This window comes from Labrus bergylta, chromosome 8 (genome assembly GCF_963930695.1).
Source record: "Labrus bergylta chromosome 8, fLabBer1.1, whole genome shotgun sequence".
Lineage (NCBI taxonomy): Eukaryota > Metazoa > Chordata > Actinopteri > Labriformes > Labridae > Labrus > Labrus bergylta.
This window is the reverse complement of record NC_089202.1, coordinates 30,692,882-30,713,037: the sequence shown is the minus strand read 5'-3', so window position 1 is coordinate 30,713,037 and position 20,156 is coordinate 30,692,882. Positions and strand designations below refer to the sequence as shown.

Here is a 20,156-nt window from a genome sequence, read left to right as displayed (position 1 = left end):
GGCCCTGAATGGTGAAGTAAGAGCCTGTCAGTCTGTATCCTGCTGCCATTTTGTGTGTGTGTGTGTGTGTGTGTGTGTGTGTGTGTGTGTGTGTGTGTGTGTGTGTGTGTGTGTGTGTGTGTGTGTGTGTGTGTGTGTGTGTGTGTGTGTGTGTGTGTGTGTGTGTGTGTGTGTGTGTGTGTGTGTGTGTGTGTGTGTGTGTGTGTGTGTGTGTGTGTGTGTGTGTGTTCATTACTTAAATTGACTCTTTGAAGGTTCACACCTGGTTTAAATGTTCAGGTTAGAATCCACACCATACTGTGTGCTTTTGAAACATTGACAAAATGATTGCTTTCAAATGTTCTTTATCAATAATTCCTATTATACAATATCATCATCATAGAGTTGTTTACTAACCCTAAAAAAACAAAATAGTAAAAAAAATCAATATCCACTTTACACACTGCTAAGCTAGTTAAGCCATATCTCTTCTTCTTTACAAACAGAAAGTTCAGCTTGAAAGCAGTCTTAACTGTACCCCCTAGCACAGCTCCTCCACCACACCTTATCTACATTTTGTCTTTTTATATTCTAGTATATTTATTTTGATGGCTTTTTATATACATTTTTTTATTGTATTTTATCTAAGTTGTCAGCAGGATTACTGCTGTTTCTATATTTCCTTTGCACCAAAACACCAAGTCAAATTTATTGTATGGGGCAATAAAAAAAGATTCTGCTCATTTTTTTTTGAAGATTTGTTTTGTGGCTTTTGGGGCCTTTAATGGAGAGGTATAGGACAGTGGATAGAGTCTGAAATCAGGGAGAGAGAGAGAGCGGGGAATGACATGCAGGAAAGGAACCTCAGGTCGGATTTGAATCTGGGCCGCCTGCTTGGAGGACTACAGCCTCCAGTCCGCACATGGGGCTCAAGTCACCGGCGCCCCCTGATTCTGATTCTGGTAACACCCTGATGCTCTCTCCTGCTCCAGAAGTAAGGCAGGATTGGCTTGGACTTTTTTCTCTAGTTGATTTGTGGACACATTTGTCAATTTAAGTGGAGTTTGTACGAGTCCCATATTTTGTATTCACTTAAAAGCCCAAAGATGGATACAAAGACTTAAACGGTTAAATGTTCAATGGCATAACTTAAACCTTAAAATGGTATTTTCCACTGCAGGCTGTTCTCCTGTATCTGTGTTTTTGCAGAGTGATACAAACAGCTCTGAGTTTCATTTCTTTCCAACATGTCATTGACGTTTCTGTGTACATTTAACAGCCTTGATTTGTCATCAAACACATTCATTGTGAAACTCAACACAACCAATTTCCACTTAACTCCAAACCATAATTGTGCGGTCGCTCTTATTGTCCACAGGCGATCAAGGCGCTTTTAAAACCCGCCCACCCCTCTCTGTAATGGTAAAAACTGAACACTGTGCAGCGCGGCTATAAAACAGGGACATTAATCCTTCGCCCGTTTGTTAGTTATTGATGAAAAGTGCTCATGTTTGATTGTGCAGGGATTAAATGTGGATGTCGGAGGATGTTTGGGACGTGACAGGCTATCATTTTCATCACACAGGATAATAAAAACCCTCCGCAGCAGAAACATAATAAGCTGTGAGTGAGCCGCAGAAAGAGTGAGGCTGCAATTTCTCTGTTTTTCTTTTTCGGGCCGCAGTCAAACGTTGATCCGGTCGTTTAACCTGTAGAGAGTTTAATGGTTCCCCGAGTCCCAGAGAGGTGTTAAAGCCTTCATTTTGTATCCCATCAGAAACACAGAGAGTCTGAACATTTGACTTGATTTTGTGCAGATAAGCAGTTTGTATTTTTTGACGACAGTAAATAGGTGTTTTCGGACACGTCAGAGGAGATTTGGCAGCACAGGAAGCCGTCATGAGCAGCCTGACAGCCGAGGTAATTCTACCCACATTCATACATGAGTGTTGGTGTTGGAGCGGTATTTTTTTAAAGCAGTCACACAGGAGTCCAAGTAGCTGTAAGCTGAGGAAGACCAAGACAAACAGCCGCGTGTCATAGACTGATTAGCTGCTGGGTGGGCTGATCTGAACATTTATTGGCTGTGAAAAGTTGAGGCCGTTACACCGTTTAAGCAAGTTACAGTCAAATGATGGCATGGCAAAACAGACACCGCTGTAGTGACACACCCAACTCTGCAGGGCTGTGTGAGCCTCTTTTGTTCCATCTTTTTAGAGTAATTGAGATGTTTTTCGAGCACATTTCTTATCGGCTCAGCTTCATGTTTCCCATGTTTTCATCAAACAGGTTCTGTCAAACCCATTGTGGACCTCATGCTCTCCATCAAACAGCAGAAAGACTACATTTTGCTGCATTTTGTTGCGGTGCTCGTGCAAGACTGACTGCTGGAGCATTTGTGTTTACTTTCATTGGTCAAACAGAAACTGTCTTTAATCCAACGTCCTGAAGCATAAATGCTGTGAAGTCTGTCTTCATAACATCATCAGAGGGTGCACAGAGCTCGATAAAGTTCCCCTCATCCTCTATGAACTGTATCTGGATCAACTGTCCTGCTGCTTCCAGCTACTTTTGTTTGACCAGGTACCATTTTGATGACCTGTTAGTTCGGATCAGGAGCCGGGGAGCTCTGGTCCCTCTGTCTTCACTAATTGACGGTTTCACTGTTAACAAGTCACACAAAAGCCGGCTAGAATTTGCAGATATTGAATTACAATAAATCAATAAATCCAAAGAATGCAAAAAGGACAATATGGAGCACACATCTGGATTCATATTTGTTAAGCTCTGTGTAGGACGAGAGAAGCATCTCACTTTAAAAAATGTTGCCAAAATTAAAACAATTTTACACATCTCACCTTGCAAAAAAAGGAAGTCCCATCTTTGAGTATCTTTACATTGACTTTGTAAATGACAGATTTTAGCCGCTTTAAGTTTGGGTGCTCGATGTCTGTGTGGAGTTTGAGACTCAAAGGCAAGCTGTGCATGTGTTTCATCATGACTTTAAAAAGAATATTCAGGGTAACTTCATCCCTGTTACAAGCTCTTTTTTTTAACACTTTGTTTAGTTTTACTCCCTACCAATGCTGCCACCAAACTACATGTTCTTTTAACCAAAACATTGATGCAGAGATGACTGAGAGACCTTAAGAGAGAATGATGATATAAAGATAAAGAAATACAAAGATGTCCAACAGTAATTTAACTTTTCCAAAGAGAGATGGTAATAAAACACTTCTGGCCGTTACCTCATCAATGATTCATACGTCCCAAATCAATCCTCTTCTGTTGTTCTGTTGTTCAGAGAGGTCATCTGAGTCTCCATTGTTGAGGCTTGAGGAATTTGGCTCCTTTGTCTCGGAGGTCGCCGAGTTCTGACATCCAAACTGATCAAGGACAGATGGTGAAGAATTGATAGAACGACATCTGAGTGCTGACACTGTATGTCGACCACAGAGATGTTTTACAGCCCGGCGGTCCTCAAGGATGAAAATATTTCATGAGGGCAGGTGGAGCTCGGGCGGAGGTGTCAGACGTCTTTGTGTTTCCGAATAGTCTTTAATGCTTTTACAAAGCTTGTGGTTTTAAAGAGTCTTCAGTGAGGTGCAGCTGTATGAACACTTTTTGGTTTAGTGATTTCGTCAGGTTTGGTAACATTACAACAAATACTGACGGGAGCTGTGAGCTGATGGATTCACTGTTACTCAACATTTACATTATGGGATTACAAACACAAGATACAACGTAGTATATCACAAAAATACTATCAGAAAGACGACCAGCCGTCCAGACATGAAGATATAATGACCAGAGACACAAAATCACTCAGCAAAGAAGATGTTAAAAAGATTGAAAGCAGTGCTGTTATACATGAAAGATATCGTTCTTTTTTGAGGCTCGGTTGTGAGAAGGTGTAGAGATGCTACTTGTCAACAGGCAAGGCAGGAAACTGCTTTGGGCCCCAGTCCATTAGAGGGCCCCACAGCAGCTACCTCCCTAAGGGGGCCCCATCTGACAGCACTCTCTCTTGTTGTCCTGCTGAAAGCTGGTTGGAGGGATTTTTGCCTAGTTCCTCAACAGACTCTGTTGGACCTGTAAAGTAGCGACTTGCTTCTTGATAAATCCTGGCTTGTTAGTTTATTCTAATGTAGGTTAATTAGCCTCTTCACTCCTGCTTCATACTTTAGACAAAGGTCAGTTTGTAGGCCGGCTCCAAGAGCCTGAAGCTGCAACCAGCAAGAGAGCGAGAGCAGAGCGGTGGTCGAGTGATATAGAGATGAAGTGAGTGAGTGTGGATAATGTCAATAAAGCAGTAAAAGAAACACTTTATTTTATGATTTCATGTGCGGTTAAACGCTAATGGAACAGGCTTCCCATCCATACAAGAGCTGCTCAATCGCTCCACATTATTTAGTTTACCTGGCTTTCAGTTCAAGCTGACCTTGATCTTTACAAGCCTTATTATCATACTGTTTATGGTTTAAATATCTGCCCTGTTTATTCTTATCTTAATTTAATTTAGTGTTTGTGTGTTGCTGTCTAAGTGGCTGCTCTTTGTCTTTTTATTTGGATTTTAGGGTTTTCATTTGATTGTCTCTCTTGGTAGTACAGCACATGAGTCGTTTTTAAATGTGCTTTATAAATACATTTGGAGGACTTGACTTGACTTAGCGCTAATGAAGACATCTGCAGCTCCGCACGAACCTGCAAGAAGGAGTTACTTTTGTTAGTTTTAATTTTGAATTTAAACTCTGGAGATGTGAGAAACCCCAGGTTCTTTTATTGGGGTAGAAATTCTGAGGGTTAAGTAGTTTTGACTCAGTAATACGGCGAACTTCATTCACATCTCCACTTTTAGATATACAATATATTATGTAGAGTAGGCCTGGGCGATAAAACGATAACGATCATTATCGCGATACAATTTTTGGCAATATAAATATTAAAAATGTTCAATAAAAGTTCAAAAAAGTTGACCCATTAACTGTATTGTAAATAATATAAACAGTTTATGGTGTGGACCCTCAGTAAGCAGTGGGCCAGTCAGTGTGACTCCCCAGCAGCAAACGGTCATATCAGCGTTTTCCAACTCTGTGCACATAACCATAATTTACCATCTGGTTTCTTCAACTTTCACTCAGGAACAAAAATCAGCTTTTAAATTTGAGAGAAATAATTATTGACAATTAGCGTGATAATTATCGATATCGACTGATATGACATTTTTTATTGCGATAACATTTTTTGTCATATCGCCCAGGCCTAATGTAGAGTATTGCAAAGTATACAGATACGTACCGATGGCGATCCATGTATGGTGATCCGTATCGTATTGTGAGGTCAGCAGCAGTACCCCGCCCTCCTCTCGATACAGGTATTCTAAGGACATCGATCATCTCATCTCTTCCTCCTCAACAAAGTGAATAAACGTAGAACACAAACAGTTGAACTATGTGTTTCCTGCTAGTGAAGCATGCAGGAGTTTATTGTGATCCGGCCTATTCATAGACCTGAACCATGCGACCCCGGTAGTCTGTACGTCAGCAGCTCCGGCGTGTGGAAATGTATGAATATCAAGCAGAAGAAGACAGATGGAGCCACGCTGGTTTCAGTGCACAAAGGTTAGAGAGAAAAGAGCTGGAGGAATGAGTTTTCCTCCTGACAGCGGTGACATGCTCCTTTCCCTCATTTCCTCACCGGCTCCTGCCGCTCGCCGCTCCATCACGTTGTCACGCTTGGCCCTCATCACTCGGCCTCGCTCCCCCGTGGCCCTCCACTGAACCGAGCGGCGGGCTCATTACAGCGGGCAGGGGCCTCGGAGGACGGAGGGCTGATGTTTAGCAGCTGAATCACCTCCCCCGGTCCTGGAGTCGGTTTCAGCCTGTCGAGGCGGTGAATGTCATTCATCAAGAGCCGTCAGGCCGTCAGTCACAGCGAGCGGCTGAGAGAGAGAGAGAGAGAGGCCATGGTCATTAAGCTTCCTGCTGGGCCTGCAGCTCCACACGGTGCTGAGAGCTGCGGAAAAACCACCTCTGTGGTTTAAAAAGAGGAACTGAGACACTTTAACATCTCAGTGTTTGTGGTTTTATACGCTGATATCTGCCCCTCCTGAGCATACAGCAGAAACCAGCCAGAATGAGCTCCAGCAAAAACAGGCTCTTCCACTTGGCTCTGCCTTCCCTGTCGTCTTTCTCATGACTTTTTTTCTCTTCTCTCTTCCCTCATGACAGTTACAGAACTTAATCTGGCAGGGGTGAGCTCCAGTCCGAACAGGCTTCCCACCCTTCCCAGTCCTCTTTCTCTCATCATTCTGTAACTCTTCTCTCAGTTTTCCTCTTCTTTGTGATTTTGGCACCAGGAGTATTTACATTACTTTTGTGTTTGTTTGTAAGGCCTTTGTTACTTAAAGGCTTTATATGTGATTTTTTTATCCAGCAGATGTCGCCCTTGAGCACCAGCATGAAACCAAAACAACTCACGCTGCATTGTTGTGTTAGCATGCTAATGCTAGCGATTATTATGCTGGTATCTTCACACTGCATGTAAATTTACCTGAAATGAGCGTGATCTAGAAACACAGTTAAGCAGTGAGTACAGTATGTTATTCTTCTTTTCTCTAGTCCCTCAATTAAACAACTTTTATACACGAGGGGAGGAGTCAGCCGGCCGTCCCGGCGATGTAAACAAAGTGAAGATAGGACTCTGAAAACATCACAGACAGTGGGACTTGGGTGTTACACCCATTGTAGACAGTCATGACTCACAGAGTTATTTTCAGAGGATAAACTTGATTTATATTATATTTAAGTGTGAAAAATCACATATAAAGCCTTTAAGGATGAAATAGCATTAAGAAGTTCTGTGGGTGGATATAATGATGGGGTAAGAGCTAGCATGGAGGGGGCAGGGACTCGGGATGCTGGAGTTCATGACGAGCCTTCCTGCAGTGTCCTGGGATTAACTCAATCAAACACTTGTGAATAAGGGAGGTGCACACTTGATAACCCGACGATGTTTTGACTTTTACTGCCCGTCTAGTTTCCTGGTTGAGTTGTGGGAGTCGTAGTCTTTAGTGTATTCAGTATCGGCGTTACTATCTGGAGCTCACATGCACAGAGCCTGGGTCTGTTGAAGTCTGGGTTGTGGTGGCCGCTAAGAGTCATGCTATGTGCTGTGTAACTTATAAGAAGGGTTGAAGTATGGGGGATGAATGTGTATGTGAAGGCTTCCCTTTTTTATTAGGTCACCTCCTTGAACATTCCCTGGAGAAATAAAACTGCAAGGTTTTACTTGTAATTTCTAACATTACATAACATAAAATAAACTTTCTGAGATCTTTAAAAAAAAAACATGTACACAAATCTTCACATGAAAATCAACAAATCAAAGCTATGTACTAAAAGCAGCAGCATTTTGGAGACTCTTTCAGTCACGTGTCTCTGCCAGTTATGTAAGCTTATTATTTTTGAGAAATCCACTTTGGTGTTTTTGAACATATATCTGGTAACCTGAGAGTCTACTGACCCACAACATGTGAAATAAACCATCCAGTCCTTTGTTTGTGGTCTGCATAAGTCTTACAACACAGAGAAAAATGCTCTGTTTCAAATGTCACAGTGGGATTCTGGTAAAAAACAAATCCCCTCCCCTCCCCTGGTATCTCCACCCATAGACTCCACCCCCAGACTAGAGCAAAACTTTTGAGCATGTCCGCCATTTTTATTGTCACTACAGAGGAGTGATGTCTACTGGGAAAACTCAGGGGGGGGGGGTCATTACATTTAAAGAGACACACACACCAAAACGGAGCGTTCTGAGAGAGCTGGTTTATACAGGGTCACAAACCTCCTCTGGTGCTTGATTCATGTTATATTTTGACCAAAGCTCAGCACAGATGTTTCATTTAGACCACAGGGGGACTGTTTGAAAAGGTGGAGGAGGGGACTGTTTGAAAAGGTGGAGGAGGGGACTGTTTGAAAAGATGGAGGAGGGGACTGTTTGAAAAGGTGGAGGAGGGGACTGTTTGAAAAGGTGGAGGAGGGGACTGTTTGAAAAGGTGGAGGAGGACTGTTTGAAAAGATGGAGGAGGGGACTGTTTGAAAAGGTGGAGGAGGGGACTGTTTGAAAAGGTGGAGGAGGAGACTGTTTGAAAAGGTGGAGGAGGACTGTTTGAAAAGATGGAGGAGAGGACTGTTTGAAAAGGTGGAGGAGAGGACTGTTTGAAAAGGTGGAGGGGGGGACTGTTTGAAAAGGTGGAGGAGGACTGTTTGAAAAGGTGGAGGAGAGGACTGTTTGAAAAGGTGGAGGGGGGGACTGTTTGAAAAGGTGGAGGAGAGGACTGTTTGAAAAGGTGGAGGGGGGGACTGTTTGAAAAGGTGGAGGAGGGGACTGTTTGAAAAGGTGGAGGAGAGGACTGTTTGAAAAGGTGGAGGAGAGGACTGTTTGAAAAGGTGGAGGAGGAGACTGTTTGAAAAGGTGGAGGGGGGGGGACTGTTTGAAAAGGTGGAGGAGGGGACTGTTTGAAAAGGTGGAGGAGGGGACTGTTTGAAAAGGTGGAGGAGGACTGTTTGAAAAGGTGGAGGAGAGGACTGTTTGAAAAGGTGGAGGAGGAGACTGTTTGAAAAGGTGGAGGAGAGGACTGTTTGAAAAGGTGGAGGGGGGGGAGTGTGATATGTCCTCTTTAAATAAATTCATCTAACATCCCAGGAAGCAGCAACACAAAGCCAGCAGACTTCAGCCGTTTTGACAAACTTGTCACATCTAGGCTACTGTACTTTGACTTCTAGGCTGTTTGACGGCTTCACTCCTTATCTCTGTGGATCAGTGAACAACAACAGAAATGTTGTAAAGGAGTGAAACACTTTGACCTTTCAGACAGTCAAACTCCAGAGAACAAGATTTAATATGTGCAGTTTTTGTTTCATACAAACAATAAAGAGTTAACGATACTGTATCATGAACTGCTGACCTCTTAACCTCAGATTTTTCAGTTGCAGCCGTCAGCCTGATATCTGGGCTGGCCTCATGTCGACGGCCTGCAGAGGAGAGAGGGATGACTCGGGGTAGAAACAGTGTCTGTCGGAGGAGAGGATCCTAATATAGAATCGACTGACTCTGTCACTTTTCCCCCCAAAACACAGAGAGAGAGCCTGCAGCGGCTCATTTCTGCACGCTTCAGTGTGTATCAGAGGAGCACTTCCTGCTCCTCAGCTGATGCACACGCTCGGGGTTTGGATGTTCAGCTCGCAGGCTGCAGAGAATATAATGAACCGCTGACTACTCTCACATTATAATGAGGTTCCTTATTGTTCTGAATTTTTAATAATGTAAAGACGTGTCGAGACGGTTTGTTCTTTGTGTGTTTGGTAAAAGCTGTAAAGTCAGAGACGTCTGAGGTACACAGCTGCCAAAAATACTGTTCGATACCCAGTGTCTGAAAATGATCCAATCTCCTTTATTATAACCATCGACAGCATGGAAAAGTACTGACGCCTTAAAGTCTTTATATGTGATTTTTCACACTTAAATGTAGAAATGAAGTATATCCTCTGAAAATAACTCTGTGAGTCATGACTGTCTACAATGGGTGTAACACCCGAGTCCCACTGTCTGTGATGTTTTCAGAGTTTTCAGAGTCCTATCTTCACTTTGTTTACATCGCCAGGACGGCCGGCTGACTCCTCCCCTCGTGTATAAAAGTTGTTTAATTGAGGGACTAGAGAAAAGAAGAATAACATACTGTACTCACTGCTTAACTGTGTTTCTAGATCACGCTCATTTCAGGTAAATTTACATGCAGTGTGAAGATACCAGCATAATAAAGATCGCTAGCATTAGCATGCTAACACAACAATGCAGCGCAAGTTGTTTTGGTTTCATGCTGGTGCTCAAGGGCGACATCTACTGGATCAAAAAATCGTCAATGTCACCTTTCCCTCAACAACAGCCAATCAAATCAAGAATGAGCGGGTCCTTGATATCAGCCATCTCAACAACAATGGCGGAGGAGAAACTAATCAGACTGTTTGTGCATCGTTGTTCTCTTTCTGTGGTGGAAAGTCCTTGAATATGACAAAAGAAAAATATTTAGAAAAGAAGAGTATTTTTTAAAACAGATCTCACGGTCACTAACCGGGGGAAGCAGAAGTGTTGTGAGCCAAATTTCGTAACCTAGCATCCAGAAGAGAGAAGTGAGAAGCACTCTGAAGTTGAAGTTGTGAACCCCCAAAAAAAGAAAAAAGTTTAAGGACACAGGAAGTGCACAGCTGCAGATTTCAAAATGGTGGCTGAACTAAAACCCAGATATCACTCGACCGATAAGAATGTGAGGCGCTCCGTACCCCGCCTCTCGCTTTATAAAATACTCACCAGTAGAGCGTGATGTTTGATCCTACACTTTCTGTTCCTCCAAAGGATCCTGGGATAAGTTCCTGAGGAGACTCAAAGTATTTTATTAAAGGGGCTCTGATGATGTAGCTGTTCAGAAGCTTTAGTCCTCCAAGCTTGCAGACCAGGTTCAAGTCCGACCTGTGGCTCCTGTGGTCACACTCGGTTCTCTCCTCGATTCCCTACTCTATTGAATGTACTTTCCAAAATAAAAGCACAAGACCAAATAAAAAATAAGATTTTATTATAGTATTTTATAGAGAAAAAAAACATCCTTCACTGCAGTGGAGTGACACTTTTCTTTTTTATTTTCAAAGGTCAAAGTTAAACTGTCCTGGGTCATTTCTTTGTGTAGTTAATCTGTGCATGTGTCTGATACTCCAAAAGCTCGACGTTTGAGACCCAATCTGTTTTTAATTTCTGCATCTTGTTGGAGAAAAGTTTGTGTAAAACTTTTTTGATGGCACAGAAAAAAAATATTTTTCCATTTTTGCATTTCCATTCAGCGCGTCTAAACAAGCGTACAAAGTTATTTTTGAGAGGAAAAACTAACACGCAGATGTCACATCTTCACACTCTGCCTGTCTGTAGGTGAGCAGAGCGAGCGGCGCCTGATTGACAGCTCTTTGAAAACACCGTTATTAGAGACAGAGTGGAAAGAAATAGCTTCAAACACCCACTGTGTTTGTGTGAGTGTGTGTGTGTCTGTGTGTGTGTGTGTGTGTGTGTGTGTGTGTGTGTGTGTGTGTGTGTGTGTGTGTGTGTGTGTGTGTGTGTGTGTGTGTGTGTGTGTGTGTGTGTGTGTGTCTGGCATTATTCCAATACTTAAGAGTCCAACGGCCATCAAGTATTTTACTCTTGCCAGATTTCTCTCTTTTGTTCTGTCATTTGTCAGGCGTAATTATCATTGCTGTCTTCAGTCGGTGTGTGTGTGTGTGTGAGTGTGTGTGCGTGTGCGTGCGTGGCAGAAGGTAGTAATCACAGGTTGTGTCTGTCAGAAACTTGTCAGTCACCTGCAGCAGTGAGATTCAGCTTTGTACTTAAAGGGAAACACCGCTCAGTTTGAAGTGTCATTAGGAGCCTGTTATTCATCTGACACACACACACACACACACACACACACACACACACACACACACACACACACACACACACACACACACACACACACACACACAGCCACACATCTATTTGGTAGAAACATGTGTTCCTCACTCGTCAGTCGTTGATGGTTCTCAGATTGCTGTGTGACATTTTGGACAGATGGAGGGTGGAGGATAACTGCCGCTCACCTTCCCCCCTCCCCCCCCCCCCCCTTCTTAATTTAAACCATCTGTCTTAATCTGAATTCGGAGGCTCTGATGGTGCACTTACCTAACCTTACCACAGAATGGAAACCAAACTATATAAGAACTACATCGAAACACTTTTTTTATCACAAGTGGCAGAAATCAAGTCAAGCCCTTCCCTGAGTTTGTTGTTCTGAGCTCTGTGTTTACATTGACAGTAGAGCGCTTCCTTCAGCTTTTCAGTGTTTCACTGAGGCTCAAATATTTTTAATGCATGTTTTTTTTCACGTGAACCCCTCCCTATCAAACTGTTAGCCCTGCCACCACATGGGGAAGAGAGACTGCCCGGCCTCTCAGGGACGCTGGGTTTACGGAGATAATGACCGAGCGACTGAAGGAAAACCAACAGACTCTCCAAACGATTTTCTTTGGCCTAAAAACACAAACAGATAAAAGTGGACTGACTTTGAGATGCATATTGTCACCTCAAATTGATCGCAGAATCTTGTTATCATGTTTATTTATTTAAAAAAGGGACAGTTCACATTAATTAATATAAAAATTATGTAAATATGCCAGATTGTAATTTCCAGACTAATTTATCAGCTCATGTCTGCCGCTCTCCGTCTCACAGACACTTACTGCTGAATCAGTGGAGGTGGGTTTGTGGTAGTGTGCAGGCAGGAGGGAAGGGGTGAGCTGAGACCTGAAACTCTTGATTTTTGTCAATGGAGTCTGCTGACTTTAAAGAGAGGGATGCCACAGCTGTTTCTGGTTAAATAAAAACCATCTTACTCTTTCACAAAAAGTTCTCTTTGTCTTAAAAATAACATCCTGAGCCCGTCACTGTCAAAGACAATCGAGTGGACGAGCTGTCAATCATCCTGCAGCCCGTCTCGTCTGCTTCACTGGAGCTCACAACTTTTCTACTTATCAGCCATTTAAAGTCCAAATTATGTAAAAAAAACATGGCCCACTTTACGAAGGTAGAGGAATGAACTTTGAACCTTTAAGGAGAGGCCACATGTGGTGAAGACGTAGGAGCTTCTCCTCGATGTCCAGGCTGACAACACAAAGAGTTGATTGTGTTTCATCTGGTGCAATGAGAATCATTCAACAGGCTGTACCTGTTCACCTCCTTCACCTTGGACTCCCACAGCCTTGGATTTGAACCCGCAACCTCCTGACCTCCTCTCCTCCGCCCCTCCCCCACCCTCGCTCTCTGAATTTAACAGATGTGTGCGGCCAAATTAGAGCAGTGGAGGCCGACAGTGAAGCAGTGTGACGGAGCTGACGGTGTCGGGTGTCGTCTCTTTCATCACGGCTCGCTCTCGTTTTTCTCTTTCTCCACCACAGAAGAAGAAGAAGAAGAGAAGGAGGAGACCTTGAACTTTCAAAGGGTTAAACTCAATGAAAACTGGGTGTTATGACCTCATATCTTCACCCCGCTGATGCTATAAAAAAAATGATCTCAGCTGATGGCTCCCGTCTAGACGAGCTGGGAGGTAATCGTGTTTACACGGCTTCATCTATTTAACGCTTAATGACACGCTGCGAGCTCACCGTCGCCACCGCCGTGCTATTAAACCTCTTTATCTTCCATCCTATTATACATGTGATCTGATTCCCCCTCTGCACCGCTGCACATTTACATATCCATTCCCTCACAGTCCACCGGCTGATAACTTTCAGCTTAATTAAACTCGTTTGCATGTGTCTGAAATCTCGCCGTGCGGCGTGATGAGACGAGCCCGGTGTGGTCACAGGTTGTCAAGGTGTGTGTAGAACAACGGGTATATTTAGCCGGGCTGCCTCCGGGTAAAAAACATCACAGCAATGGGAGTGTGTAACAGAGCCAGAGCATGGAATGGAGGATTATGGGTAATTACTGTACAGTTTACATTAGAGTGAACCAAGTTTACAGAAACGTCTGAAACACAAGTCGGTCTTTACTTGATCTCTTTCCGACCCTGACATGCGGAAGTTTCTGCATTTATTAATAGGATAAGTGCTCGAGTCACCTTTCTGCCAAGGCCACAAAGAAAATCTGTCGGAGTCGGACCAATCACCGCAACAGTTTTTCAGATAAACACTGTTAACCCACATCTGGAAAGTGTGACAGCCCTGCTTTTTTATTTTGGTTTGACAGCATGCCACATGCGCCGACACCCTGATCCACTGTACTGCTAATGCTAGCTCTTTAACTCATTAGAATTCCAAATAGAGCAGCAAGACATTCAGTCAGACTCACAGATGACTGGAGTAGATCCTGAAGTATGGACTCATTCAAAAATAGACTTTGAATCATGAATCTAGAATCGTTTTTTTGAATCGAAAACCCAAAGATTCCCAGCCCTAATCTTGTTTTAAACAAACATTTGCACCGTTTAGTTAAACCAAACATTTCCCTTGTTTTTGTAAGGCCTTCAGAGCAGGGTCATGACAAAAGGAAATATTGAATTTGAAAAGATAATTTTTAAGGTCAGCAACAATGAAAGCTCTCGAGTGAAACAACAACCAATTGTTATTCAATACTCAGTTTAATTATGATTATGATTTTTTTTAAATGTATTTTAATGTTTTAAAGCGGTCTCCAGCAGACAGGAAGTTAGTTTGTCTCTCACTTATTGTCAGAAAACGGCTGCGTGGTAAACGGCTCCACACTCAGGAATAAGATAAATTTAAATTCATCATCAACATACTGCTGTGGTGTTTGTGACTGAAGATCTCCTTGTGAACTCATTCTCAGATGAAATAATTCTCATTTTCTTTTCTTTGCACAGGTTCTCTGTGTTCCCTCTCTGGTCCAAGCTGTGCGGCTGTGACGGCTTTTTTCCAGACTCAGAGTTCCCCCCCTCTGAATGTTTCCTGATGAAGACTCTGAGCGCCGTGACCGATTGATTGGAGGCCGCAGCCAACACGTCGCCTTGCGCGGCCAAGCTGCAGGGTCGATCAGCAGGAACAGACCGAGGCCCCGGGGTCGCCGCTCGCAGCAGACACACGAGCTGCAGAGGACCGCAGCGAAATTTCAAAAAGAAAAACTGTCAAGATGATTGTGTGACCTCGGAGACAAACTTCACCTACAGAGAAGAGGAGCTGCAGCTATGAATTATGGGTCACCTCTTTTCAGCTGCTCCTCGTTCAGTAAGTCAAACTCCAAGGTCCAAATGTGGATTCTTTTCAAGACCGTTTTTATACCCAGAGATAAAAAAAAACAGGATTAGAAAGCTAGGAAGCAGGATGTGTTGGATGAAGAATCCAGACTAAAACTAAATAATTTAGGTTAAAAACAAGAGAAATCATCAAAACATTATGTTTTTTTTGTGATCAACACGGCAAAGACTCCTCCCCAAACTTCTCATTACGTTAATCATAAGCCACATTTACCCGACACGTCCTCATGAACATCTTATTTCAAGTTATAACGAGACAAAAATAATACCTGGATGCTTTTTATGAGTAAAATAAATCTGCCATCGGGACATATAAAAGTAACTTAAGTTTCTTAAAATGAGACGTGATGTCGTATTTTGAGAAACTAAAGTACATTTGGCTCGTCTCATTGGCAGATTTTTAATTATCTTATTTTTTACTTTTAATATCTCAAAATCAGATCTTTATGATGACTTTTCAGGTAAAAGTGACATATAAAAAGTGGAGTTAAAATAGTTTGATTAAAAATTAGATGCAGCACTTACTCATATTTGTGTTTTTGCAGTGAATGTTTGATCACATTCAGGATCTGGTGTTTAACCTGGTTCTTCAAATCTCTGTATCTCTGATCAATACTAATACCCTGCTTTCTGATTAATGCATCTTATCTGTGCAGGCGCCTGTGATATTTATTTTATTTTTGGTCTTTTAATGTCTTGTTGGAGAGACAGGACAGTGGAGAGAGTCAGAAATCAGAATCAGAAATACTTTATTCATCCCAGCCTACATGGAGGACTACAGCCTCCGTACATGGGGCACGCACTAATCACTGCGTCTCCAGCGTCCTGTGATGTTTCTTTTTTACATCACAAACTGAAGTACTTTAGAAATCTGAGAGAAAAGGGAACGCTGTGGGTTATTGCATCTTGCTAAACTTCCAGTTAGATTTTATTCTTTCATCACTCAAAGACAAAACTCAGTGTCTTTATCGCTCCAGAATAAGACGCTCCATTGGAACATTGCTGAGACGGCTGAGGCAGCGCCTGCACATGTAGTCAACAGCTGTCAGAAACCGGGCTAAGTCACAGTGTGTCCATGCCACAGTGTCACGTTTTCTTTTAAAGTTCCCAGGTAGCAAAATCGAGTCGCTCAAACCCAGGATAAGGGTCTATCCTGGTCTATGATGCTTTCATGCACAACTCTGCTGTCTGCTGGGGTAAAGAACGATCTCAAATAAAAAGCATTCAGTAATAAGAGTCGGAGCAGTGTCGTCATACAGCGACCCGTTGTCAACAGACTGTTGTCATGGAGACAGGACAGACGAGCAGAAGTTTTTTTTCACTGCGCAGAAATGCTTCATGCAACAAAAACTGGATACTTAAAAAATAGAAAAGATCAGAACTGAGAGAGCTCTAGGATTTAGCATTTGACTGAAGTCTCTAAAAAGAAGAAACAAACACTTAATAAAAGAAAGTAGCTCCATCGATCTGAAATGTCTTCATGAATAAAAAACTTAAAGTTTTTCATGCAGCACTTATAAGTCGAGACAAATGTAAAGTATTCAAAATAACAGTTTTGTTCTCTGCTGAAGAACTTTTCTTTCACTCGTCTCTCTGTGTTCAGATGAAAGTCGTTCTCTCATCACGTCATCTCTCCCACTTCCTCTCCTCCTCGTCTGCGTGATCAAAGCCCTGAGACGCTTTTCATTTCGATTTTTATAAAGAACTCAAAAAACATGTGCAGACAATCTCTCCACTTAGACTCAACTTTTCACAAAATTAAGAGGATCCAATTTGAAAAGCTCGGAGGGATTTCCTCACGCAGAAACGTCTGATTTGATCTCTGCACCGAGAAACAAAAACAGAGACACATTGATCTCAGCAAATTGTCTTTTTTATTGAAAAGATCCTGGCTGATGAACGATGCTGCTGCAGGCCGCCCTCATTACTGCAGACAGGAAACCGTTTTTAAAGAGAGGCATTAACAGCGGCGGGTTGGACTCCCACAGCGAGCAGCAAAGGAATCAATAAGAGCAGGTTTAGAGAGAGACACTGGGACTGTTCCCAAAAACAAACAGACAGGAGCGCCTGTTTGATTAGCACTGTCTGGAAGAGTTTTATTCTATGAAGGATCATACGGATGAAGAGCAGAGAAGTGAGGGTTGAAACTCAGCGTGTGAAACTTTCAGCCCTAAAAACTTTGACTGAAGACGACAGTCACTGAAATCAAAAAACAAGTTTCTTATAGATTGAAGTGGATGGAAAATCAACAGTCTGAAACTTTATTTTCTCCTGACTTCTTAAAGATGTTGACCTCAGAAACTGGACGGATGAGAGCAAAGCAAACAGCATGAAGACGTTCAAATACGTGAGAAATAAACATGTTCGGGGGTTAGCGATGTTGGGGTGTTTAGTGCACGCTGACGTAAACTTTACGACTGCGGTGTAAAAGCGCTTTGAGTAGTCTGAAGACTAGAAAAGCGCTATATAAGCTCAAGTCCATTTACCATCCATTTACGATGGTAAAAAAAATCATGGGGGGGCGCTGGTGGTGCAGTGGTTGGAGCACGCTCCCCATGTATGGAGGCTGTGGTCTTCCAGGCGGGCGGCCTGGGTTTGAATCCAGCCTGTGGGTCCTTTCCCTCATGTCGTTTCATACTCTCTCTATCTCTGTGATTTTCCGACTCCGTCCTATCTCTCAATTAAAGGCACAAAAAAAAGCCCCCCCAAAAAATAAAAAATAAATAAATAAATAAAAATAAATAAATAAACTTAAAAAATCATGGCGGAATGTCAGCTCACACTGTACGACTGAAACGTTTACAACGGTACAAGTGGTCGATAGTTAACTTCCACCGCTTGAAGCTTGAAGTCAAATTTAAAACTCTGCTGCTCGCTTACAAAACAGCGACAGAAACGTCTCCTCCTTACTTTAACTCTCTGATCCAGGTCTACACTCCCTCCCCCCCACTACGCTCTGCCAATGAAAGGCGTCTGATCCAACCTTCACAACAGGGTCCTAAGACGCTGACTAGATTCTTCTCCTCTGCCGCCCCCCGGTGGTGGAATGAACTTCCAAACTCCATTGGATCTGCAGAGTCCCTCTGCACCTTTAAGAAAAAGCTAAAGACCCAGCTCTTTATGAACACCTACAACCTTCATGATGATGAATGTGTTTGAATTTCAGAACATGAACAGAGTTGTATGAAGTCTGCAGTGTGTCACAATGTGAACAATGAAGGTTAAAGGTCAACAGACTGCTGCAGTGGAAACAATAGAGTGAACCAATCAGAGTGTTTGACTGATCTCAGGTGTCACAGAGTGTATTGATGTGATTGTCTTATTGTTCCTGATTCTGCTTAATGATTCCTTTCATTTCTCATGATGAAAATATTGAATATTGTCCATTAATAGAAATAACTGCAGTTACCATGTATCACCAGTGGGGGCGCTAGAGAGAAGGAAACTAATAACTTGACAGTTTTTGTTGCATGTTTAAAATGAAATAAAGGAACTGAAACAAACTAAGATACTATTCCTTCATTGTCTTTGATTCACTCAAAGGTGGATTAGCCCCAGGGTTCATTTTGCAGCTATTTTAGATTTAATCTTTGTCTTTTCAGTCAAACTTTAAAGGGCAAAAGTTGATCAAATGTCAGCCTCGCTTTAGTTGATAAAAACTCAAAACATTTGAGTGCAGTTGTAGTCAATAAAAGTATGACATTTAATGATAATCACTTTAAGTATAGTCTCTTTAAACTAATTCAATTTGCCAAATTGTTTTGTTAAATCAACCCTAAAACACTCACAGAAAGAAAATGACTGTTTCAGATATGTATCGATACTTTACTTTAAAGGTGACATATCCAATGAAAAGAAACAAGAATTATTTCATCTGAGAAGGTAATCTCAATCTCAATGTAATGACAGATTTAAATTCATCTTATTCCCGCGTTGAAGCGTCATTTTTTGACGATAAGTGAGAGACAAATTAACATCCTGTTTTCTGGAGACAACTTTAAAGGCTTTATTTGTGATTTTTCACACTTAAATATAATATAAATCAAGTATCTCCTCTGAAAATAACTCTGTGAGTCATGACTGTCTACAATGGGTGTAACACCCGAGTCCCACTGTCTGTGATGTTTTCAGAGTTTTCAGAGTCCTATCTTCACTTTGTTTACATCGCCAGGACGGCCGGCTGACTCCTCCCCTCGAGTATAAAAGTTGTTTAATTGAGGGACTAGAGAAAAGAAGAATAACATACTGTACTCACTGCTTAACTGTGTTTCTAGATCACGCTCATTTCAGGTAAATTTACATGCAGTGTGAAGATACCAGCATAATAAAGATCACTAGCATTAGCATGCTAACACAACAATGCAGCGCCAGTTGTTTTGGTTTCATGCTGCTGCTCAAGGGCGACATCTGCTGGATCAAAAAATCGCATATAAAGCCTTTAAAGGTGACATATCCTCCTCTTCTTCTTCTTCAGTTTAAATAAGACTCAGAGCTCCTCAAAACATGTGTGTGAAGTTTCTTGTTCTAAATCACTCTGATCCTGTATTTGATCATGTCTATAAACCCCTCTATTTCAGCCCTGCTCAGAACAGGCTGTTTCTGTGTCTGTACCTTTAAATGTTTGACTTGTCAGTTTAGGTGTTTACAGATTGAATCCAGGTGTGTTTCTTTTTTTCAGAAACCTGCAGGGATGATTCATTATTTAGGGACTCTGTAAAGTTTGCAACCTGCCAGTCTGTTGCTGCTGCAATAAAATAAGTGTCGAGATATGAGCGACAGAATGCTGCTTAACTTTGTTGTACTTTTTAAATGAAGATTCACACTGTCAGCATTTATTAAGCTAACAATGTCTGCTAATGAGCCATGGCTAGAAGTCCTGCAGTATATTTTGCATCCGTTGCACTTTAATTAGTTGTCACAATGCCGATGTGTATTTTCCCTGACAAATAAACTGATAAATATATAAATAAATCCGGTTTGCATATGATGTAAGTTTGAGAGAATCTAGCTACATTTTCCAGCGAGTAAATGTTTTGTTCTGGAAATGTGAGAATGTCTGGCTGCAGGTTTGAGCTATTTCAGTGTAAATCACCTGAGATATGAAAAGAGAGAGGAGGGGTCAGAAAGGGGGTGATGAATGGTGACGTTTAACCTCTCTCTCTCTCTCTCTCTCTCTCTCTCTCTCTCTCTCTCTCTCTGTCTCTCTCTCTCTCTCTCTCTCTGTCTCTCTCTCTCTCCATCTCTCATTCTCTCTCTCTCTCTCTCTCTCTCTCCCTCCTCTCTCTATCTCTCTCTCTCTCTCTATCTCTCTCTCTCTCTGTCTCTCTCT

The 20,156-nt window shown here is 42.2% G+C and overlaps 1 protein-coding gene across 1 annotated transcript in view; it reads left to right on the top strand.

Moving 5' to 3' along the window:
- si:dkey-22o22.2 (neural-cadherin) overlaps positions 1-20,156 on the top strand; it is a 188,443-nt gene that overhangs the window by 18,657 nt on the left and 149,630 nt on the right.